The sequence below is a fragment of the Triturus cristatus genome, chromosome 1_1 (genome assembly GCF_964204655.1).
Source record: "Triturus cristatus chromosome 1_1, aTriCri1.1, whole genome shotgun sequence".
NCBI lineage: Eukaryota > Metazoa > Chordata > Amphibia > Caudata > Salamandridae > Triturus > Triturus cristatus.
Window position 1 is genome coordinate 155,902,177 of NC_140579.1, and position 26,145 is coordinate 155,928,321.

Genomic DNA, 26,145 nt, shown 5'->3' on the forward strand with positions numbered 1-26,145 from the left:
CATGTAGAGTTCACCACTTGCACTATCTAGCACATTGCCTGAAGGACTCCAATTCCGCCTAGCCGCCCCTTCCGCCAGCTTATGGGATATCGGAAGATTGCAAGGAGGCGGAATTACTAACTTTCTTCCTCAACCTTTTCTGTCACCTTCCCTTTCGTTCATGGGACGCCAGTAATAAGCACCCAGAACTATTTTCTTTCTTACTTATGACGGCTTGGGTGAACTTGAAGTAATTGTTCTGTCTGGCTGCCTGACGAACGGCTCCCTTTGCTGTCTCATCCGCTGGAGAGTGGCTGAAAAGTGTATGCTTATGTACGTTAACCAACTGTGGTGGTGTCTACCCTGTGTCCAGCGTGAAGCCCCCACCCATCTGTCTGGTGTGTCTGCCCTGTCCCTGTTTAACGCCTGCACTTGACGCATTCCACACTGACCTTGCACCATGGGAACATCACTAGGAAAAAGTAAACTGGATACCGCCCAGCCAGCCCCCCCGAAAGATTCCCCGGCGTACCATGTGGCCCTAAGCCAAGGACTTCACTCTATACTATATGTACACAAATGGCATGACCTGACGGCTAGGAGACAAGACTTACAATTCCCACGTCACGGAACGTACGATATAAAAAAATTGTTATATTTGAGACAAATGTTGAAACTTAAGGGTAAAAAGATACGGCCAGTGGAATGGGAATGTTACCATAGCTGGGACCTTGTAGTACGTGACAGACGTGCAACCAACGACGTGAAGTCCAAGGTTCACAAAGAACTGATAGAAGTTAAAAATAGGGTGTTGAATGAAATAAGTAAAACAAAAATTAAAGAGGATTGGAGGAACACACAATTAGATATCGTAGGGATGTACCCATGTATACCAATAGCCAAGGAAACACAAACAGCAGAGGAGACTAAGGCAGAAGAAGACACAGTATTAGAAGACATTCTGATGGGCCGGTTGCGACCGAGGACAGGCTCGGACTCCGCTTCCACAGACAAACCCACCGAGCTAACTGAAGCTCAACAAGCAGAAGCCGCAGCACTAACACGTAAGCTTATCAGTGAGGAAGCTACCAAAATAGACTTGGACGACGTCCAAGACATCGTGGTTCTGCAGCTGATGAGGACAGAGGCAGCACTAGCAGCCAGGAAAGTCAGTCGAAAGAAAGAGGAACTTCGGGCCCAATGCACGAAAGCAGACATTACACAACTAAAACTAATTGATCGCCAATGGCAACAACACTTCGAGGACACATCAATAGATGACACCAGGTCAATACACAGGTGGCAGGCCCTGGTGTGGGACATGTGCACCTACATACTACAAACAGAACATGACATACAATTGATGAAGCAAGCGATCGCCAGTGGACCACAGACACTGGCCGCACCCTCAGGTAGACGCCACAGCCTAGGAAACATACACACACCTCACTCACTCTCACCCCAAACAACTAGGCGGCTACTTAAATCAGACACAACGAAATGCCAGGCTCTGTTACAACAGATGGTGGAGGACAAGCTGACAGTTGACTTACTAACACGAGAATACGATAGACAGTATATAGAGAAAGTGCTGTTATTGGCGCGCGCACAATTAATGGAGAAAGGCGCCCACGCCCACAATGCATACATACAGAGAACAAAATCGGCAAATACCGATTCTATAGGTACAGCAGGACACCTACCCCGACAATACGAGTGGGATATGACACAATTTAGTTTCACAGAGTCAGACTTACAGACATACAAAGAGGAAGACCTCAAACGCCAACTACAGTATGCGGTGGACAAACTGAAACAGTGGAAACAGCTGGTACAGACATTTGCCGTGCTAGAGGTAGTTCAGACACTTTCCCCTCAGGCAGGGACACTAGCTTCACCAGCAGTTGCCACACCAACGCTGATGATGCCCCTGCGAGAAATACCGGGTAGTTCAGAAGACGAGTTAGCATATGTTCATGTCCCGTGGTCTAGACAGGACATTATGTCTTTCACGAAGGATTTTCCGAAGCTTAGGGACGAGCCCAGGAAATGGTACACAGAGCTCGGCAGGATGGCGAGCTTGGGAGGACTGCTCTGGCGAGATTTTGATATCTTGTTCAACATCATAGTCCCAAAGGACTTGTGGGAGGACTGTAAGAAGAAGGTGGATTGGCCAACAGGGGAACCAGCACGAGGGAAGGGAGGAGCACCGGGAGGTGAAGTAGATGAAAAATACAAAGAGGTAGTACAGTATCTCAAAGAGAAAATACCAGAGGATAAGACAGACTGGAACAAGATTACCCACACAAGGCAAGAGAAAGATGAAAGTGTGACAGCTTATTTCGACCGCCTGTTACAAGTTTATCAACAAAACAGCGGGTTAAAAAACCCAATGGGAGAGGCAATGCCAGCTTTTGTTACTACCTTTGTCCAAGGTTTACGACCCCCTATTAAAACACACCTACAAACTTCCTTTGTCTGCTGGCAACAAGAGCCCGTGGAGAAAGTACTGGCAGCCGCACGGTATTGCTCGGATTACCAAGCCAATGAGCAATTGCTGGAAGCAGATAAAATAAAAAGGGAAAAAGTCAGGCTAATGGTAGCACAGGAGAAATTCTACTCAAACAGGCCAGGAAGAGAGAGGGGCAAGGGTAGGGGCAGAGGTTTGGGTAGGCAACAGAATAACAGGTCCGCCTCCCTACCACCCCCGGGCACAGCTTGTTTCAATTGTAAAGACCCAAGCCACTGGAAGGCAGACTGCCCCTTATTAAAACGGAAATACGGGGGGGAAAGACAAATGCCGAATGGGAGACAAAATGGACAACAATACCAGCGCAATGCCCAGCACACGGAGTATAGGAACAATGAACAACAGGGATATCAGTCCCCCGACATGCCCCCACCTCCACAGGACTGGGCTGGGGGAGAGGATTGGGGACAGCGGGATAATATTTTTCCACCACCACCCCAAAATTTATTCTAGGGCTGCCCGAAAGTGGAAGACTGCATAATAGCTCCAGCAATAGCAGTGGACCAATCAGGCCCATATATACAAGGGACAGTAATGGGCAAACCGGTCACCTTCTTGATAGACACAGGAGCACAGAGATCAATGCTAAAGGCGTCGGTGGCGCCGGAAGCACCACTTTCGGGAATAAAAATTACTGCAGTCGGAATGACAGGACAACCAATAGACGAATACCTCACCCAGCCACTGCAACTGAGGGTGGGGACAATAACTGTCAATCATCAGTTCATCCTCAGCAGATTCTGCCCAGTGAACTTGCTGGGGAGGGACTTGCTTTGTAAGATGCAATGCACGATCCACTGTTCACCAACAGGGGTTTTTCTGGAAAGCAGGCCCAACGGTCTGATGTTACAGGCCTTCATGAATTGCACCGACAACGTCCTCCCCTCAGAGTTGCGTGACAGTGTGCCACCCCAGGTCTGGGCCACAAGTGCGAATGATGTAGGACGAGTGCTAGATTACCCCCCAGTGCAGGTCACCTTGAAGCCCGGAGCTCCCCTCCCAAGAGTACCCCAGTACAAAATATCGAAGGAAGGGGAGGAGGGCATAGCACCAGTGATACAGGACCTCCTGAGGCAGGGGATAATAAGGGAGATACGCTCTAGCCCATGCAACACACCCATACTCCCTGTAAAGAAAGCATCAAAGGGCCCAAATGGGGCCCCTGTATATCGATTTACACAGGACTTGCGGGAATTGAACAAGGTAGTGGTTCCCTCTTTTCCCGTGGTTCCAAACCCAGCGACAATTTTATCTAATATCCCAGTAACAGCGACCCACTTCATAGTGCTAGACTTAAGTTCAGCCTTCTTTACCATTCCCCTGCACCCCAACAGACAGTCGTACTTCTCCTTCTCCTATAGGTCGAAGCGCTATACATGGTGTAGGCTCCCACAAGGTTTTACAGAGTCGCCCTCCATCTTCACAAATGCCCTGAAGACAGATCTAGACACCTTAGTACTCCATGGCGGCTCAACACTTGTTCAATACATTGATGATTTACTATTGGCCTCACCTTCACGAGAAGCCTGCATGGAGGACACCATTGCTGTCCTACGCCACCTAGCAGTAAAAGGGTACAAGGTCTCCCCAAAGAAATTACAATTCTGCCTCACCGCTGTAAAATACCTAGGCCATGAACTGTCCGAAGGGACAAGAAGATTGTTACCAGATAGGATATCAACAATAACGCACTTTCCACGACCACGCACCCAAAAAGACGTACGGGCATTCCTGGGGGTGGCGATATTGCCGCCACTGGATACCAAATTTCTCCCTCATTGCAAAACCTCTACAAGCGCTAACACACAAAGAGGTCCCAGACATTGTTCCCTGGCCACCGGATTGCGAGAAAGCATTCAACACACTGAAGAACGAACTAAGTGGGGCCCCAGCACTAGGACTCCCAGATTACAGCAAAGAGTTCCATTTGCTCTGCCAGGAGAAGGGAGGATGTTCCCTGGGGGTATTAAGTCAGAAGCATGGATCATATTATCGTCCAGTGGCCTACTACTCAGCAACATAGGACCCGGTTGCCACGGCTCTTCCGCCTTGTCTCAGAGCGGTAGCCGCAGCAGCATTAGCAGTAGAACAGTCAGAGAACATAGTATTGGCCCACACCATGATGTTGCACGTTCCCCATGCGGTGGACACCCTACTGACGTCCACAAAGACTCAGCACTTAACAAACGCCCGTCTCACTCGATATGAACTAATACTACTGGCCCCACACATAATGATCAGGAGATGCACCACTCTGAACCCAGCATGCCTCTTGCCGACAGAGCATGAGCTAGACGACCTACATTCCGATGATGCATTCCACGATTGCACCCTGGCAATAGATAGTCACACAAAGGTACGCCCTGACCTAAAAGACACCCCTCTCCCTGATGCACAAGGGGACCTGTTTGTGGATGGGTCGTGCCTTCGAGATGACAGCGGAACTCTACAGGCATCCTGTAGGCACAGCAAACAAATTATTGGAAGGTGGGAGACTAGTACATGCCAAGAGCGCACAAGCAGCTGAACTCGTGGCACTGACGAAGGCATGCACATTGGCTAAAGGAAAAGTGGCAAACATATATACCGATAGCCAATATGCATTCGGAGTGGTCCATGACTTCGGCCAGCTATGGTCGATGAGGGGGTTCCTCACACCAGCAGGCCAACAAATACAGCACGCCCACTTAATAAGTGATCTCCTCCACGCTCTGCTGCTACCCTCAAGGGTGGCAGTCATTAAATGTGCAGCACACACCTCCGCCAAGGACTATGTGTCCAGAGGGAATGCCTTCATTGATGGGGAAGCAAGGAGAATAGCACTGACAGGTTGTCAACTGGCGATGATACAGGTGACAAGCCCCAGCAATGAAGCAGAGCCTATAGATGATTCCTTACACTTTGACCCTATACATATCCAGACTAAAGTAGAAAAAGAAGAAAAGGAAGACTGGAAAAAGGGTGGGTGCGTGCAAACAAGGGAGGGATTATGGACAGGGCCAAATGGAAAGATATGTCTACCATCAGCAATGCTCCCCTCCATGGCACGCCTCTTCCATGGTCCCTCACACATTGGTAGGGACGGCATGATCAGACTATTCACCCAATGCTGGTATAACTGCAAGTTCCGCCAAGTAGTAGAGAGGCTCTGCAGGCAATGCACCGTGTGCGCACAGTACAATACTGGGAAGGGCACACAAACTGCACCTGGCCACTTCCCCCCTCCCCACGGGCCATTTGAAAGCCTCCAAATGGACTTCATTGACATGCCCCCCACCCACAAGTACAAATATGTGTTGGTAATAGTATGTATGTTCAGCAAGTGGACTGAAGCATACCCGACAAAGAACTGCGATGCACACACGGTTGCCAAATGCCTCCTGCAAGAACTGATCCCACGTTTTGGAATACCTGTTCTTCTGAGCTCCGACAATGGCCCAGTATTTATTTCCCATGTCATAGGGGGAATATGTAAGGGTCTTGGGGTAACTCAAAAACTCCACTGCGCATATCACCCCCCTGCTGCAGGCGCGGTGGAAAGAAAGAATGGAGTGCTGAAAAATAAAATTGGAAAAATATGTGCATCAACAGAACTTTCGTGGGTGGATGCACTACCCCTGGCTCTGCTGGCAATGAGGAGCACACCAGATAGAGTAACGAAATTGAGCCCCCATGAGATACTTTTTGGCCGCCCCATGAACATTGCAGGCCACATGTCCACAGCCCCACTCTCAGTCACAGATGACCTACTTTTATGTTATTGTAAGAAATTAACAGAGACTTTGCGTTATCTTCACCGCCAGGTTCTGCAGGCTCTTCCAGAGGCGACAACTCCACCGCCACATGACCTGCAGCCTGGCGACTGGATCTGGATAAAGGCCCACACCCGACGGCACTGCCTCCAGCCAAGGTGGAAGGGACCTCACCAGATCATCCTCCGCACAGCAACAGCAGTGAAGTGCAAAGGACTGCCCTCCTGGATCCACAGCTCCCACACCAAGAAGGCAGACGGACCGGACGGAGCAGACAGCGAGAAAGAAGATCTACCAGCAACTCCTGCGACATCCGAGGCACCCCGCAGGTACCACCTCCGATCCACCACGCGAGACAAGGCCAACGAGAAGTAAGAGGCAGGCACCTGCTCGGGGCAGGCTAGGCCTCCAACGGACAACGGAAACTGCAAGAGGCACTACGAACAATGAACAAAGGCCCCTGGGCATCATCAGGCCCCTGGGCATCACCTTTCCAAAACAGTGGTGCCAGCTACTTTTCAAAGGGAGTGCCAACTGTCATGTGCTAGTAACCTCTGACAGTAACGCATCAAGGCACCAACGTTCCTTCCAAATGGTTGACTGGTGTCTGCACCAATGAGCATGTAGGAGGTGCAGAGCCCGCTAGTTAGAGTTGCAGAGGAAGCTCAAAAAGGCATTGTACGCCTACGCTCACCATAGTCGACAGCCACGACCCATGACAGCGAACAGGTCGGGAAGGCTTCGAGCTATACAAGTAAGAGTTGAAGACTCACGACTAACAATTCACGTCAGCTTGTTGTGCCCTGGACTAGGCGAAATAGGGATACTACAACTGACTGTACTAAACCCTCCCCTTTTCAGCGGCCTGAGAGAGCTAGTTCTGCAAAACATCTCGTTCCCTACTTTCGGAATACAGGCAACAGCACAAGATATTGAAAACACTCGCCTCGACATATTGGACTGCATACTATTGGCGGCTGAAGACATAGGATTAGACATTATCAGAGACAGTGTTTAAACATGGAAAACAAAGGCACCATGAAAAGAAGAAAGAGAGACGAAAGAATATGGCCTTCAGTGGTGGCAGCAGTATTAACACCAATGCCAGCAATAATAGTGACGGCATTAATAATAATATTTGCAGATGAACTTGAAATACCGTTCCTTAACGGCCGGTAAGGAGAGGAGGGTGGTAACAATGTGACTAAGGATGCAGAACTATTTGAGTTTGAAAATGACATGATTCTGGGCAAGGGTGGCAATAAAAAAGAAGGGGACGGGGTACTGTGGGATGAGTACAATGGAAACCAATATGTGGAAATGGTGAAAATGTACGTACACATAATGAATATATCCGGATGTTACGTCTGTACACACCTACCAACGAACACAGAAAGTAGTATGAGCTACAACGTGTTGCCAGTATCCAAGTATACAGGGTGTATTTTAATGAGAGATCTGCTCCTCAAACAACACAATATGTCAGTGTCAGTTGCCCCACCAGCAGATAGCAGAAAGACAACAAAGCAGGGTAGGAAAGCACCAGAGAGAAAGAAAGGGCCCTGCACGAATATAATACATACCACAAGGGACACAGAAATGTTAGCAACAATAGAGGAGGTTGAAAAAACGGAAGGGTGGAAGAGAAGGATAGGGTGGAACAACTTGGGGGTCATGAAGGAGGGAAAATTGAAGGTACCACGGTTCCAGATAGAACAGCTACGACATGCCCCTTCCTGTATTCTAAATAACAAGGTAATGCAGATAACAAGACGACCCAAATTGCCCCCGGAGGGAAAAAGCTGCACAATACAAACACTAATGCAGAAAGATGCATGGAAAGACTGCATCGCATTCGGATGCACGATAGTAGAAATGGCACAAGGGGGCAAGGGTCTGCTAGATTGTGAAGACAGGATAAACAAAATTAAGGGAATAGAAGCAATGGGCACAGAAGAGGAGGCGGCGGGACAAATATTTGTGGGCAGCAGTAATTGCACACACACAACGCGGCTGTCAAGAATTAGAAATAAGAAAGGGGGTTTATCGCCAGGATTAGTGGGGTACAAAGGGTTGTTCTTCGTGTGTGGCCAGTGGGCTTACTTCTACCTACCACCAGGATGGTACGGTAGCTGCTATCTCGCCTTCATCATACCAACGATGACCCATTTCTCCGACATAGGCCAGATTGCACTCCAAGGTGCATTGCCCAAGAGGGTCAGAAGAACACCAGAATGGTTGGACCACGTAATGACAGTTGTAGGGGCACTGGTTCCCCCTGCAGGGCTTATCTACACCACTGAGAGAATACATCAGCTAGCACGCATGATTGAGGATTTAGCTGAAAGCACGGCTGTAAGAATGGGAAACATTACGGAAGAACTCACAGCCATGAGGGCTGTAGTGATGCAGAATAGAGTTGCGTTAGACATCATTCTGGCAAAAGAGGGTGGAGTCTGCCACGTCTTCAGACAAACTTGCTGTTCATATATACCTGACAACAGCCGCAATATAGATGATGCTATACACCACATTATAGACATTAGAGATGAGGCACACGGCATACATACCGGGAGCATGTGGGAGAAGGTGATGGTGTGGCTCGCAGGCTGGGGCTCATGGATACTGGAAGTAGGCATAGTTATAATAGCAGCACTAATTACCATGTGTGTGATGTGCCACGTTTGCCCAGCATGCTGTACGTCCCTAGTGTCCCGTTTTGCGCATCGTGGACACCGCAGCCAGTGGCGTGCGCAACATAGACCCGACACGAAGTATCACACAGAGGCGGATGAAGAAGGAGAGGAGCTGGGGATAATAGCATAGGGGATGGTGATTTGGTATCAGATGGGGCAATGTAGAAGCCACGTTCAGTGGTGATACCAAATGCAGCAGATCTGTAGGCACTGTTAAGTTAGCATGACAAACTTTGCACACTTACATATATTATGCTTTATAGAAATAGCTTCAGTAACGCAAGGCTTGCTCATAAACAGATACGTGGCAGGAGAAGATGCTCGCTTCAGCACGTAGACTTGCATATCACATTTCTCAATTATGTCTTTGGACATCTCTATCGTGTTGCAATCATTAACTGGAAAAGCACCAGACTTATAGCTTGCATTATAGTGGAAAGTCCCAACAGCAGATTTGGGTCACGCAGCCAGCAACAGCACTTTTCGGTCCTTAAATGGTATGCAACCATTTAGGCCCTCGCTAATTGGTCAGACGAACTATGCTTAATTTGTGCAACAGATGATATGATGCTGCATCCTTTGCGGTTTGGGCCTATAAAAACTGTCAAGCACGTCACCTCTTTGGGCACTCAGTATCTAGGCTGGTACCCCCGTGCTGCACGTTATTCTGTTGTTGGTTTTTCCAATAAACGCTCTTATCTCACCCTTGACTGAGAACTGTTTGTGTGGATTCATTTCTTGCATTTATTTCAGATTCCACAATACCTCCCCCTCTAGTAGGATGGAATCATACCTCCCACACTAGTTACTGGTGTGGAAGGTATAATTCCAAGGTGTTTGACATCAAACACGACATGTTTCCGTGCAGCCATTCCAAAGTTAGCATTTACCGCGAGGTTATAATGCACTTAAGAGTATATGGTTTGGCTGCATCACAAACAACCCTGGAATAAAGGTTCCGAAGGCTGCAGAGGAGCTCTGCTCATGCATGGGCACCCTCTCGCATAAAACCCAGCACCCTGCCTTCTGGATTGATAAGGCCTGCCATAGGGGTGACTGATGGTGTATATGTGCAGTGATATGGATAGATATAGGGAACCTATATCTAAGCAAGGGGTGCATACACCACCTTACACAGGCTGCTGTAGCAGACCTTTTGTGTCATTTTAAATGGTCTCCCAGGGGTGGCATAATACATGCTGCAGCCCCTGAGAGGCCTCTGGGGTACCTATGCCCATGGCACATAGTATACCATATACTAGGGACCTGGAGAAGTGTGGCTCAATGGTGGAGAAGTGTGGCTCAATGATTAGAGAGGCAGACCCTGATGCAGAGGTCTAGCCCGGGACCAGGGTTCAATTCCCCGCCTTGGCGGGTCTTGGGCTCAAAAATTCCACGGACCTGATAATTCTCTCCTCGGTGCCATTCCAATCATGGAGTCCCACTCTGCAACTCTGGGCAATAGCTTGCTTAATCTCCACAACCGCCCCCACAACGCTAAGGATGCCTGGCCTCCACCTTGGGGGTGCCCAGGAGTGGACGCCTCACAGGGAAAGCCAGGATGGGTTCCACAGCGGTATTCGTACAAGCGCCTTGAGACCCTTGCGGGTGAGTAGTGCGCTATACAAGTATCAATTTACAATCTGTGGTGTACCTAAAGTACATGCAATCAATTTAGAGAGGAAGCAGCTAGATAGCAGGGTCCCAGCCAGACTAAAGTCGAAAAACAGTGAACATTCAGCAAAAAGTGGGGTTAACCAGAAGAAGCAGATCCTACTCTCCTACAAGCAACAGGTCCATGGTTGGGCTGTGACAGCCCTCATGTGTTCCTTGAGAAGCATGCCTGTGGAATTGCGAGGTCCCTTGAGGGAAAAAATGTCATGGGCTTTGGTCTATCTCCCAGTCTTGCAAGTCATGCAGTTATCTTGCTTTCCTCACAGGATTTTTTTTCACATGCTACGTTTCTGAGGGGCAGAGCATAGGAATATGAGGGCAGGTTTAAAAGAATTTAGCTCTTCACCTCCTTCACATTCTGTCTGGAAATCACCTAAGGGCAAAGCCTGCAAGATCCTTCACATTTTGTGACCCTATGACCTGGAAAGAATACACTGAGGCAACTGGAGTAAACAGTTAGGAGATGTGGCCACATGGTGGATGGGTGTCAGTCTATTTCCCACAGCCTAGGATCCTTAAAGACGCTTCCTAGGAGATCTCAACTTCCACCTGGACGACACCAACTCCACCGACCTCCTAGAATGAATGTAAAACATCGGCCTCACAGAGCAGGACACACACTCGACCCAACCTTAACATTCAGCAACAGAGTTAAATACAGCCATACCACGGAACTCACCTGGACTGATCACTTTATCGTTCACTTCACATTCGCAGGACCACCCCGCGCCACCCGCAGCCCTCCCAGCACCTCCGCCCACAGCTGTAGCAAAGTTACACTGAACCAATGAACAGACGACCCCCAACACCTCCCTGCCCGACATCTCAACGGACCTCAAACAGGAAGTCGAGAACTTCAACCCCAGGAACACAAATGCCATCCATCAAGTTGCCCCCATCAAACCAGCCAAAACCTGAAGATCCACCACAAGTACCAGCTGGTACACTCCAGAACGCAGCATAGTAAAACACAGATGCAAACAACTAGAGATGAAATGGCACTCCAGCAGAGATGACACAGACCAAGCCACCTTCAAGTCTGCCCTCTGTGGTAAATAAATCTATATTTACGCCAGACAGAATTTCTATAATGATCAAATAATGAGTCAGGGAGTCTGTGGCGTTCGAGTTAAAACAAGGACTTTAATACAATAACTCGAGTCAAGGGAGAACAAACTCCATCACCGTGCAAGGTTCAGGAGTGGTCTGGATCTTTATTCACAGAGTACAATATATATACATTTTCTGCACACACTCTGGGTTGACCCCTCCTTTACATAGTTAAAAAAAAACACAGTGCAGGACATCCTTCGTTGTCTGAAGAGAGATAAGTTTCACGGCACATTCTTGCACAAGGTCAGAAAGTAACCTTATCTAAAACAAACGTGTATGGTTTATGTTTCCTTGACAGTTTCCTGAGCCTGCGCGAGGTCAGAGGGGCCCTTATCTTTATGACGCAAGTCTGGGATCAGTTCCTGTCTCTTTTTAGCTCGGAGGCCCATTCATTATCTTCCCAGGGCTTAGAGACCTGATATGCTCGGGCTGTTGGCCTCGCCAGGGGAAAGGAATTTGCGCGTTAAAGAAAGTGGATGTAGCTGACTAAACAAACTGGATGCAGCTTGAAGTCCGTGAACTGGCTAACCCTGGGCAAGCTGAAATGAATTCTAAAATGGATGCTGTATCTAAAATGGATGCCATATAGAATTGTTTTTAGAAGAGAAACAAAAGGGAAGTGTGCGAGGGGACAGAACCGGGAAGTGATCTTTTAATTATTTTATTTCCTCATTCCCTCCTTGTCCCCAAGCGCGACTTAAATTCATTTTTTAGGTCACTTCTATGGCCATGAGACCATCCACATGGGCTTGCAGCATCATTTTCTCATTTTCTCTTGCTCTATTAATTGGTTTTGGGACGAGGCATGTAGCACAGAGACCACATAAAGCGGGGCCGCACTGGACACAGAGACAGCAGGACAATACCATCATCAACACAAGGCCTAGTCCTGAAAGTACCTTCCAGCCCCATGCTGACAACATACCCCATAACCATCCCATTAGTGTCCAGGAGCCAGGCTCTTGGTGCATGTCTGCAGCTATTTTGTGCAACTTGGAAATTGCTGCATATACTGACGGAGAGTTTTCAGGAATATACACACAGCAGGAAGAACCGATCAATCTGCATGCACCACCCCGGTCAGCCAGTATGACGTCAAGGACAAGTCTATTTTGCAGCGTTACCATCCTTATGGCCGTCTGCTCCTCGGTCAAGTTCCCAAGGGCAGATGTGGTTTGATTAATAACGGCCTCCAGAGTCCTGGTAAGCCTGCCTATTAATTTACTATTTTGTACAGGGCCTATGAAAAAGAAAAATCCCTTATTAAAATTGGTATATTGTTCCCAAGTTGTTTCAGTCTGGTCAACCCCTGAGGCATCAATTGCTCTTTTCCTTCGCTTGTGCTGATATAGTTGGAGATCCTATGATATGAAGGGGGGGGCTATGAAAACTGGTGGGAGGAGGAACGCGATGTAACACGTGCCATCCCATCCTTGTGGTAATCGAAAACAGGCCGTGGAGCCACATACAAAATAAGTGTGTCGGGAGGCTAAGGCAGAGGACTTACTCCAATCCTCAAAATCCAGTATTGTGGAGCAATCACTGTGTCCTAATTTTAGGGACCCATTATGCCTGATGCACAGATGGCCTTTAGTTGGTGTTACCAATATAGAGGGAGGGCCATTATTCCATTTGGATCTTATGTTTAGGATCTGGAATGGGAATGTCTTAATCTTATTATCTATTTGGTATGCTTCTTGTTCTAACGTGGACCCTCTTGCTTGCGGGTCGCCGTCATCATCGGGGTAACAGGCCTTATTCAAGGCTTTGTTCAAATCTCCCCATGGCCATCCGTTTTTGCACATTTTACCATCCCCAGGACAGGTTAAGGAAACATTTATGTCCCCCATTAGGGCATCCCAGGCCTGACATGTTCCATTATAGGAGAAGGGTAAGGGAGAAAGGGGCATTCCTCCCCTATTCTGGTGGGCTGGGAGTCGGCCACAAACCCAGCAATCAGTCGTGTTGCTGACCTGGTGTGTATGATGTAACATCTGTATAAAAGTATTTTTCCGTAAGGCCAGCTGGTGACTCTGCTCATGGGAGGGTAAAGTGAGGTACGTGTGTTCTGCAGTTGTATTGACATGTCCTTGTTGGTGTGGTGATGGTGTCTTGGAAGGGAAAGCAACATGTAATATCCACCCCACACGTCAATATTCCACATATTAAAAACAAAATTATCAAAGTCATTATACATCTGCTACGTAACATTTTACAGTATTTGTTTTTCATTATTGTCTTTTTAGTCGGCCCCCAAACAGTCTGTCCTAAAGCAGTAGTCATTGTCTGACCGCTTCACCAGTCAGTCTAAACTGACTGGACTTAATTGATCAAACTTGAGCTACTTTGGCAGGTCGTAATTTTGACCTGTAAGTTTGTTGGGGGGTCGGATCCAAGAGGGGGGGCAAATAGTTCTCGTTCTCTTTCTTTTGAACAATGTTCTCAGGATCCCCAAAGTACTTTTTACAATGGCTGGCATGAAGCCATCCTTTCCTTCCTTCAACCTTTACTGCTGTCCGCGTCGTCAGGAGGACCAATTTTGGCTGCTTCCACCTGGGCTCAAGAAGCGATGCTCGATCAAAGTTTCGGATGAGTACCCAGTCTCCCGGTTTTAATGCATGCTCTTCGGGACTGGTATGATCTGGAAAAGCAGCCACCACCTGTGAACGACAAGAGAGGAGTGCAGACATCAAGGAAGCCAAATAATCTGCAAGCATAGTGCTGTCAACATCAGTTATCTTTTTCGGCATAGGCGTACCCCACATGTTTGGGGGTCTCCCGAACACGACTTCATAGGGAGACAGGCCTGACCTTGAATGAGCTACCATTCTCATGTAAAACAGGGCAACGGGAAGAGCTGTGATCCAGTCAGTACCCTTCTCTGCACATACTTTTGCCAGCTTTGTCTTCAATGTTTGGTTATGTCTTTCACCAAGCCTGCTGCCTGTGGGTGCCTGACACAGTGGAACTTCCAAGTATAACCCAATAAGAGGGAGACATGCTTCATCAGTTCAGAAGAGAAGGGCTGGCCATGGTCAGAGTAAATGACACGTGGCAACCCGTATCTAGGGAAAAATTCTCTCACTAATTGTTTGGCTGTTGTCACCGCTGTATAGTCAGGGACCGGGTAGGCCTCTGTCCATCGGGTCAGTGCACATACTACAACTAGGACATATTTGTACCCCCTGCATCTTTCCATCTGGATGTAATCCATCTGTAGGACTTCAAAAGGATGAACAGGGGGGTGGAATCCTCCTCCCTCTGTAACTGTGCCTTTCCCAGGATTGAATTGGTAACAGATCATACATGTTTTCATTTTGTTTTTGGCCACTGCACACATATGTTTGTTATACCATATATTGCTTAGGCTATCCAGCATGGCTTTTTCTCCCAAATGTGCCGGCCTATGTGCGGTGTCAATTATCACGGGGACCATAGAGTCCGGTAAAAACCAGAGGGCCCTGTCTTTTGTCATTCATCCCTGATCTGTTTCTACCCCTCCGGACATTTTCCAGTGTTCCAGTTCAGTAGCGGTAGCATGAGTCTGTATGTCTATAACATCTTGAGTAGGATCCTTTACCACACGGGCAGGGCCTTGGAACACTGGAAGTTGTAGTCTTAATTGTGAGATGGCTTGTAATGCTGTTTCTTTAGCAGTTTTGTCAGCCAGATCATTCCCTTTTGTGATGGAATCGGTTACTTTAGTGTGTGCTTTGCATTTCATTATAGCCACCTGGTCTGGGAGGTGTATGACATCTAGTAATTTATGTATCAGGGCTGCATGCTGGATTTTGGTGCCGTGAGAAGTCAGGAATCCCCTTTCTTTCCAGAAAACCCCGAAATTGCGGACCACGCCAAAAGCGTATTGTGAGTCTGTATAGATGTTCACCTTCAAGCCTTTTGCCCATTCACAGGCACGTATTAGGGCAACCAATTCTGCCGCTTGTGCGGACAGTATTTCTATCTTGTGCGATTCTACCACTTTGGTCTCAGTAGTTATGGCATAAGCAGCAGCTAGCTGTCCCTTGTCTGTCCTTAAGCATGAGCCATCCACATAGAGAGTGTTATCAACTATGGGGAGTGGTACGTCTGTCAGATCTTGACGGGGTTTGGTCACGACCTCCACTGTCTGGGCACAATCATGGATGTCCTTAATCTGTACTGTCTCAGGTAGGAGAGTGGCAGGATTCAACACGTTACATCGCTTTATGGTTATGTGAGGCTGAAACAACGTGAGTTCGTATCCTGTAAGTCGTGCTATGGTCAGATGTTGTGTCTGTGTTCTATTCAAAAGCACCTCTACTGAATGAGGAACCTGAACAATGAGGTGGTGGCCTAATACTATACTGTCAGATTGTCTTATCGCCAAAGCTGTCGCTGCCACTGATTTTAAGCATGCAGGTAAGGCCTGGGCTACTGGATCAAGTGTACTGGAAAAGTATGCACAGGGCCTGTTCTTTCCTACCTGCTCCTGTGTGAGGACTGAGAGTGCTGTACCGTTTCGTTCTGTAACGAACAATGTAAATGGTTTGTCGTAATCAGGGGTAGCTAAGACTGAGGCTTCACAGAGTGCTTGCTTTAACGCCTCAAAAGCTTCTGTGTGTTCGGAGGTCCAGGGCAAGGTGTCAGTGGATGTCGCAGCTTGGGTCGTTAGGTGAATAAGGGGCTTGGCTATGTGTGCATATTGTGGAATCCATTGCCTACAGTATGATGTTAGACCTATAATGCCCCGGACTTCCTTCAGTGTTTTAGGCTGAGGGATTCGGACAATAGCCTGCACTCTCTCTGTGGTGAGTTGCCTACCCTCCTTGGACAGCAAGTGTCCCAAGTAAACCACTTGCTGTGCACAGAACTGTAACTTGGAAAGTGATACTTTGTGTCCGTTATTTGCCAGAAAACCCAACACCAGAAGGGAGGCCTGCTCACACAACCCCTCCGATCTTGCTGTGATCAGGATGTCATCGACGTACTGTAATAGGGCTGTATGTTGAGGCATAGTGATGGTGTCTAGCTGTCTTTTCAATGCTTGACTATATATACTAGGACTTTCAGTATACCCCTGTGGAGCTCTCGTCAGCTGGAAGCTACGACCTTTTAAAGTGAAACCAAAAAGCTACTGACTGTCTTCATGGATAGGGACACTGAAAAATGCATTCTTTAAATCGATGACAGTGAAATGTGTAGCTTGGTGATCAATAGCAGTCAATAATGATGAAATGTCAGGTACGACAGGGTATTGGGGAATCACACATTTGTTCAATTCTCTCAAATCCACCACTAATCTGTACACTGGGGGTGCTGTTGGGTCTGTTCTTTTAACAACAGGAAGCACGGGGCTGATACAGATGTTAGAACCTGTTTCCTTCACCACACCCTTGTCCATCAGATCCTGTATTATCTCAATCAACCCTTGTTCCGCTGCCGGTGGAATTTTATACTGACGCAACCTAGGTAATTGCGCTCCTGCCTTCAGCGTCACTTTATATGGTGCTATTTCCATGTAACCTACATCCGCTGGTCCCTTTGCCCAGAGGTGTTCTGGTAAGTGCAGTAGGCGCTCGTCCAATGCTTTTGCCACAAAGCGACCCTTAAAATCTCGTAGAAATAAATGAACACCCTCGTGTAAGCGGTCCCACTGTCAATTGTTGGGGTTCTGATTCTTTACTTATTACTGGTTGGCCTGAGAATCCCAGAGATATGCTATGTGACCCAGAGAGAGGCACCTCCGGGACCTCGTGATGTTTTATTGTCGTTTTACTTGCCCCCGTATCGAGGAGAAATTTCTTGTCTTGTCCTAGAACAATTGCTTTAACATACCGACCCTTTTGATCCACTGGTACTGGAATTAGGGGCAAGTCATATTCTCTCTCTAGGCAGCTTCATGTAAATACGGGAAATTCTAGGTACTGGTCCTGGTCTTGCTGGTACATTTGAGTCGGCAGCGGGGGCGTTGGCAAGTCTTTTGGTGGTTATTGTCGTGGCTGTGTTTTCCCTGTTGCAATATTATGTTTTAAGACAGGACATTCACGAACAAAATGACCTTCTTTCTTACAGTAGTTACAGACACCCTTTGTCGTACCCGTTTTTCTATCTGGGGTGCTTACAGCCGTGGATTGTGCAACTAATATTTTCATTTTAGTATCTTTCATACGTTTCTTCTCCTTGTCTTGTTCATCGCGTATTCTATTGTGATGATACTGGAGCATCTGTAATACCTGACTCGGAGTACCTGCCTGCCACGTACTCTCTACCTTTAACACTCTATTCTTAAGAGCCGGCAGGGCGTTCTCTATCAATTTTGTCACCAGAAGGGGGGGGTATGCTTCACTGGTCGTGGAGAGACCGCTATTTACTGAGAAGCATTGTTCCAACCGGGCATAATATTCACTAGGATCCTCGTCAGGTTTCTGTTTGCATGCCGATATCGTTCCCCAATCTTCCTTTTTAGTGGCCAATAGACGGGGTAAGACCGCTATAAGTAGGGACGGTAAGTCTTTTTCCTTATCCGTAAGGCCTCCCCCCACTGGGCGGTTACTCTCTTCTGCTTCTACCTCCGCCCACCGTAGATGTTTTGTACCTACTTCCCAATCCTGTGCTTTTAATTTTTCAAACACCCCTTGTGGCAGTATCATACGCAGCAGTGTTTGTACGTCACTATACGTGTAATTTCCCATCGCCAGGATATATCTTAGTTCCCTATGGAAACCAACTGGGTCCTTTTCATGGGGGGGAACCATTTTCTTTAACTGTATCAGGTCAATTTTCTACAGGGGTTGGTACACATGGACCCTGTGGATGGCCTCCCCGTGGGTGTACTTCCCGCATTGGGTATGTTCAACGGTCAAAAACAAGTGGTTCAGCAATACCGGCAACGTACATATGATATCTATGTCTGAGATCCAAAAATATGTTGAGGAACTCGTCAGGTCTAGACATGAACCTATGGCTCACGCAGTCGTCTACAAATTCATGTAACCTATCCTGAGGACAGCCTCGGTACTCGTACAACGTTGCCAGATGTTGAACAATATAGATACTGGCCAGTCGTTGCTGGAGCGGAGCCAGACTTGAGTACAATTGTGCTATTATGTCTGGACCATATACCTTAGCCTGGGCCACTCATTGGTGAGCGGTGGCTCAGTGTCCAGCCACTCATCCAATGCCATGACCGTTGCTTGGTATAGTTCCTCAGGTGATGACTCCACTTTTTCTGTTCTTACGGATCTATACTGTCTACCCTTTTTGTCTGTGTATGTGCCTTTATAGACCGGTCGGATGGCGAAGCCAGTATTCATATTATGTTCGGCCTCCTCTATTTTTAGTAACTCGTTCAGTTCGGTATGAAAAGCTGCTATTTCCTCTTCCAATTTCTTTGTGCACTGTACCTGTGTCTGTCTTGTCTTGTAATCCCCAGCCACAATAGCGTGGTGCAAGCCCCATTGTCCCTGTGTTATTTTCATATTCTCGTCATCTGACAACCTGCGTAGCAGTAGGCATGACGTAAATATATGGATATTCTGTTGGTGATCAATGCTCCTATTGTGCATAGCATTTTGTATCGCCTTCGTGTTGTCACCTGTACGAACGTATTCATAAATATCGTCCAACAGTTTCTTTTTGTTCACTATGTCTCTTAGTTCATGTTCTGCCTGAGCCAATTGTCGTGAAATGTCCGCCATTGGACCGGTGCCAGGACCAGCTTCGTAGGTGCTTGTGTTAGGTTGCGTAGGTAACGTGGGGTGCCCCCCTACTGCCCCTGGTGGGTCAGGTGACGGTGGTAACTGATCTTGTTCATTAAGTTGTGGCACTTGATGTACTGTAGCTGGGGAAGCGGAAGTCTGATCAAGTTGTGGCACTTGGTGTATCATAGCTGGGGGAACGGGAGTTTCTACATACTGGGGGGGCGAGGCCATTAAATAGTTTTTGATGAAACTATCAACTGGGGCAGAGGGCACAGTCATTTCCCTATCGGCCTTTATTGGGGGGCTGGAGAAATCCCTGTCTTTGAGTAAGCCTGTTAGCACGGGATAAATCCCCGTGATGAGGGCATTCTGGTGACGGTCTTGTTGTTCTTTTTGGACTGTGGCCCCTACATCCTGCAATTTCTTTTCTCTTGCCTCTTCTGACATTTTTCGACCTTTCTCCAGTTTACCAATTTCTTTTTGCTTCCGCCTATGCGCTTCTTTGCGCCACATTTCAATAGACTCCTCTTCAGCCGGTCTCACTTTTCCATAGTTGCTCCTCTAATTTCATTATACATTCCATGTCAAACGTACCAGTTTCAGGCCACCTATATTTGTTCTCTAACCCCTTGGTATAATCAACCCATAATTCCATAAACAGTATTGCACTAATTCCATGCTTTGTGTACATGAAATGTCCGGGTGTGTCTCGAGGGGGAAGTGGAACTGAATGTTCTAACAACCTCTTCTTAGTACCCAGTTTACGTAAGCGTGAAAACAACGGCATGTCTACACAATAATTCTTAACAATATACTCAATCAATACACTCGATATCTTTATACACCGGAATTGCGGTGCAACTTTATACCGAACCCACTAAACAAAAACTGGACTCGTCTTTACCGTGCTCATTCACAGAGCACGTCTTTATGCATTCCCAGGTGTACTCACCGAGAAGCAGGACTTGGAGACCTGGTCGTCGGGTTCTTGATGCTGCGCAGTGGAGGTGGGACTCCGAAAGCCTCGGACTCGACGATCTCACTGGTCGGGCTCTGGGTCGGGACACTCCGCCAACTTCTTCACCGCCTCGTGTGGATGCCCGGCCGCGGACTGTCTCCTCCCCCCTCAGCCGAGGGAGTTAGCGGGAACACCCCACTCTTGTGCACATGAAGTCCGTCGGGAGGGTCAGGAAGGGACAAAGACCGGGCTTACATCGCCGGCGCGTGGGGAAGGGGGAGTGTCCCTGTTCGGGCGCCAGTAAATGTGGTAAATAAATCTATATTTACGCCAGGCAGAATTTCTATAATGATCAAATAATGAGTCGGGGAGTCCGTGGCGTTCGAGTTAAAACAAGGACTTTAATACAATAACTCGAGTCAAGGGAGAACAAACTCCATCACCGTGCAAGGTTCAGGAGTGGTCTGGATCTTTATTCACAGAGTACAATATATATACATTTTCTGCACACACTCTGGGTGGACCCCTCCGTTACATAGTTAAAAAAAAACACAGTGCAGGACATCCTTCGTTGTCTGAAGAGAGATAAGTTTCACGGCACATTCTTGCACAAGGTCGGAAAGTAACCTCATCTAAAACAAACGTGTATTGTTTATGTTTCCTTGACAGTTTCCTGAGCCTGAGCGAGGTCAGAGGGGCCCTTATCTTTATGCCGCAAGTCTGGGATCAGTTCCTGTCTCTTTTTAGCTCGGAGGCCCATTCATTATCTTCCCAGGGCTTAGAGACCTGATATGCTCGGGCTGTTGGCTTCGCCAGGGGAAAGGAATTTGACCGTTAAAGAAAGTGGATGTAGCTGACTAAACAAACTGGATGCAGCTTGAAGTCCGTGAACTGGCTAACCCTGGGCAAGCTGAAATGAATTCTAAAATGGATGCTGTATCTAAAATGGATGCCATATAGAATTGTTTTTAGAAGAGAAACAAAAGGGAAGTGTGCGAGGGGACAGAACCGGGAAGTGATCTTTTTATTATTTTATTTCCTCACCTCAACAATACCTCCATCAACTCAAGGACACAAGAAAGGGAGCCCTTGCAGACCGCATCAAGGCTAGCACCAACCATACCAAGGAACTTTTTGCTGTTGTCAGAGAGGTCTCCTGCCCAGAAACCACTGAAAACTTAATCCCTCCCTCACAGGACCTCTGCAATGCTCTAGCAAATCATTTCCACAACAAGATATCCACAATATACAGGAACTTTGACCCCCAACCTACCGACCTCCTAAGCCTCCCCACTCCCATGGAGACCACCTGCGAGCACCATCTCACCATTTGGGAAAAGCTCAGCACACCGAACACCAGAATGATTATGAACTCCATTTACTCTGGAGCACCCTCGGGCCCATGCCCCCACCACCTCTTCAACCTCAGAAGCAAAGCAATCAGCCACCAACTCACCACCATCCTCAATGCATCCTTCACTACGGCCACCTTTCCAGATGCTTGCAAATATGGGGAGGTCAGACCTCTCCTCAAGAAACCCTCTACAGTCTCCAGCGATCTCCATAACTACCACCCCATCTCGCTGCTCCTGTTTCCCACCAAAGCCCTGGAGAAGGCCATCAACCTCCAACTCAGCAAACATCTGGAAAGGAACAACCTGCTAGACCCCTCCCAATCCAATCCAGAAACTGCCCTGATTGCCGTTTACACCCTACTTGACAGAGGAGAAACAGCTGCCCTGATCCTCCTCGACCTCTCCACAGCCTTCGACACCATCTCCCATCACACACTCATCAAAAGAATGAACAAGATCGTAATCAAAGAAGATGCTCTCAGATGGATGGCATCTTTTCTCACAGGACACACACGCACAAAGAATCTGTCTCCCCCCTTCACCTCTCAACCCAAGAGCACCATCTGCGGCGTCCCTCAAGGTCCATCACTCAGTCTCACCCTATTCAACATCTACTTGGTACCGCTAGCCAACATTGGCAGAACCCATGACATCAACATCCTATCCTACGTTGACAATACACAGCTCTCAGCAGACCCTACCACAATAAAGAACAACTTCCACAAATGCATGAAGCACGTCACAGCCTGGATGAAGGACAACGGTCTGAAGCTCAACACAGACAAAACCGAAGTGCTGATCTTCGGCAGCCACGCCTCCATCTGGAACAACACCTGGTGACCAGGTACCTACCCTTTCACTGAAATACCATGCCCGCAACCTTGGCATCATCCTGGACAACAAATTCTCTATGAAACGACAGATCAACACCATCTCGTCAGCCTGCTTCCACACACTCTGCATGCTCCTTAGAATCTTCGAATGCCTTCCCACAAGCACCAGGAAGACAGTCACGCAGGCCCTAATCACTAGCTGCCTGGATCACGGCAATGCACTCTATGCAAGTACCATCAGCAAACTCATAAGAAGACTCCAGACAATATAGACTGATCCTCAACCTGCCCAAAAGGATCCACATCATCCAGCACCAGATAAACCTCCACTAGCTACCCAACCAGAAAAGATGCCAATTCAAACTGTTGACTCATGCCTACAAAGCCCTCCACAACCAAGGACCAGCATACTTAAACCACCACCTCAACTTCTACCAACCATCCTGGAACCTCCGTTCTGCTCACCTCATCCTATGCTCAAAATACAGAACCTCGATCTTAAAGACCTGAACAATTACAGACCTATCTCACGCATCCCGCTACCATCAAAAATGATCGAAAAAGCCAGGAATGCCCAACTGAGTGCATTTCTCCAAACCAACAATATACTCGACCCAGCACAATATGGGTTCAGAACTGCACATAGAATGGAGGTGGCCCTAATAAAATCTACAGAGGAAGTTAGAGAGGCTTTGGACTGTGGAGGCAATGCAGTATTGATCCTGCTGGGATCATAAAGTTTTGATGGACCGGTTGTCAGAAGTCAGGGTACAAGGCAATGCCTGGAATCTCTTGCAATCCTTCCTCTCAGACAGAACCCAAACGGTGGACGTAGACAATAACAGTTCCAACCCTTCTTCCCTTTCATGTGGGGTGCCACAGGGCTCGTCCCTCAGCCCAACAATTTTCAATGTTTATGTGTCAACACTGGCCGCCCTGATAAGATCATTTGGTTTCCAACTGATCTCTTATGCGGACGACATGCAAATAGTGCTGTCCCTAGGAGATGGGGAAGAGAGGGAAACAAGGAAAAGATTTCATGACTGTATGAAAGCCATCTCAGGATGGATGTTCTCCAATTGCCTGAAATTGAATTCGGCTAAAACAGAGGTCATCCTTTTTGGACAATCTGCATCTCTGGACACCTGACTGGTGGCCGGAAGAACTGGGAACCTGCCCTGCACTGCCCAAAAAAGCAAAGAACTTGGGGGTGATAGTGAATAACAGCCTTTCCTTTGGGGAGCACATAAGTGGGGTGGTCTCAGCAAGTTTCTTTATTCTTAGAATTATAAGGAAAATAAAGTTCTTTCTTCCTGAAGACAGTCTTAGGACAGTGGTCACGGCACTCATCATGTCACAGTTAGACTATTGTAACAGTCTTTACTTGAACATCCAAACAAAACACCTTAACAGGCTGCAAATCGTGCAGAATGCAGCGGCCAGACTGCTGACAGGGATACCGAAATTTGTCTTGGTTAAGAAAGAACTAAAACAACTACATTGGCTCCCCGTCAAACAAAGGGCGCAGTTTAAAGCCCTTTGTACGGTCTTTGAGGGCCTTAATGGGGTGGGCCCTTATTACTTAAGATAAAAATTTCAATGGTATGTTCCCGGAAGGACCCTTCGGTCCACGGGAGCAAAAAAGGGGATAGTTCCCCCAGTCAAGAGAGCAAGCTGGGGGGGGTAGGAGCTTTATTGCATATGCCTCCAAGGCCTGGAACAATCTACCATTCTACCTCAGAAACTCAACCGAGCTACTTTCCTTTAGGAAGGGGCTGAAACCTGGTTATTCACTCTTTAGTCACCCCATGCTTCAACAAACTATTAGGCAGTGCTCAGCGCCAGGACACCCTAGGGTAACCGTTGTGCTTAAGAAGCTGAATTAACATCCTCGCACAGACACCACTCATCCGCTGCAGCCTCACCAGAGGCCGCTCCTTCTCCCACCTTGCCACCAAGCCCTGGAATACCCTCCCCCTCCACCTCTGAATGTCACCCTCACTGACAGACTTCAGGAAGAAGCTCAAGACCTAGCTCTTCAAATGAACCCAGCAGACCAAAGCCTGGATACTCTCACTGGTGATAAGCAGCACTTTACAAGTATCAAGTGATTGATTGATTTATTCCAATAATTTTCAGAGGCAGATGTAGGCTCAGGAAATTATTAGCCATTCACGACCAATCTACAGAGCCCAATCCTTCACTATAAGATTCTTAAGTCTTTTTTATGAAACTCTTTTTGTTGAGGTTTTGTAGAAGAGCCAATGTACAAAAGAAAGAAAGATAAAACTAAACAACATCAAAAGAAAGAACAGAATGTGGGGGGGGGGGGCACATTGATCAGAATGACATCCTTAAACACCCAGAATGTAGAAGGACATATCTTCAAGTTGGAGACATTACAATATACATGCATTCCATGGTCATTTTGAATCTGGAGATCATTGATCTATAGGTTGTAGTAGCTTAAAGTAATCCAACCATGTCCCCCAGAATTTTTTTATGTGATAGGCCACCATCTAGCCAAGTAAATGGGTTCCTCCATTTTTGTACTACAATCTACCCCCGCTCAACCAAGTCTTCCTCTTTGAACCAACAATTTTTAGGATATCTCTTTTAGCCACCAGTGATCTTTTTTCTCTCACTCCGCCCACCTCTTCTAAAATTCCTAGAAGGCATAGATTGGGAGATAGTTTGGGAGTCTTCCCAAAACCTCAGAGTTACAAGCATGTAATAGTCAGACAGGACCAATTGTCAGCTAGCTCATTATGACATCTAACGCAGGCTGAGTAATGCATCCAACTCATTTTACGTAAGCGTTCAGGAATGAAGTAGGTACTATGTAAGTAATTTAATTGTATAGGTCTAAGCTTTGCGGAAATCGCTAATTCTCTGTGAACAAGTCAGGCTCCATTAGTCCCTCCATTCTGCTTCACCTAGTCAACCTATGTTTATCTCCCTTCTCACTAGCAATGTTCTTAAGTCCACTGGCGAGTTAGAAACAAGACAACTAGACAGACTTGAGGTACCCCCCTTGTGAAGCATTCCCATAAGCAGTTGGGGCTTCAGTGGGCTGTAAATAGGTTTTGCCAGCCCTCTAGGAAAATTAATATTTATGGTGTGATGCAATAGAAAGTATTTAAAGAATTCTGTATTGGCTTGACCAAATTCACTCTGTACTGCGGTGAGCACTTTAATGTAGGAATCTTTCCATAGTCTCCTAATAGTGAAATGCCAATATTGTCCATGCCTTGACGCCTTTTAGCCATCTAGTATGTCTTAGGTATGTTCTTTGGTATTAGGGTGTTTGCAAAGTAAGTTTACTCTCCCATCGAGTACATTGACTAGTTGACAAACCACTGTAATGTGAGGGGTATTCAAAGGGACTATAGTGATGTATAGCATGTTTAGGAGACCCAGTTTCTCCAAGAGAGTTTGTTCAATTAAAAACCCCAGATCGTCTCCATCTCCAACTAAGCATTTATGATAATCGGGAGTTGAGAGGCCTAATAATACATATGCAAGTCTGCCATACCCATTCTCCCTTCAAAGACTCAGAAAGTACAATTTTGT

General features: G+C 47.3%; 1 protein-coding gene and 1 long non-coding RNA gene across 2 annotated transcripts in view; both read right to left on the bottom strand.

The window, feature by feature from the left end:
• The window catches only part of LOC146869881 (protein BTG2-like), a 301,843-nt gene that overhangs the window by 64,196 nt on the left and 211,502 nt on the right, over positions 1 to 26,145 (bottom strand). The window lies entirely within an intron of this gene.
• Positions 11,757 to 26,145, bottom strand: part of LOC146869882 (uncharacterized) — a 50,978-nt gene continuing 36,589 nt past the window's right edge. The window contains exon 2 of the long non-coding RNA XR_014968033.1: positions 11,757 to 14,404. This is a non-coding gene — a long non-coding RNA (uncharacterized LOC146869882). The remainder of the gene's footprint in view (positions 14,405 to 26,145) is intronic.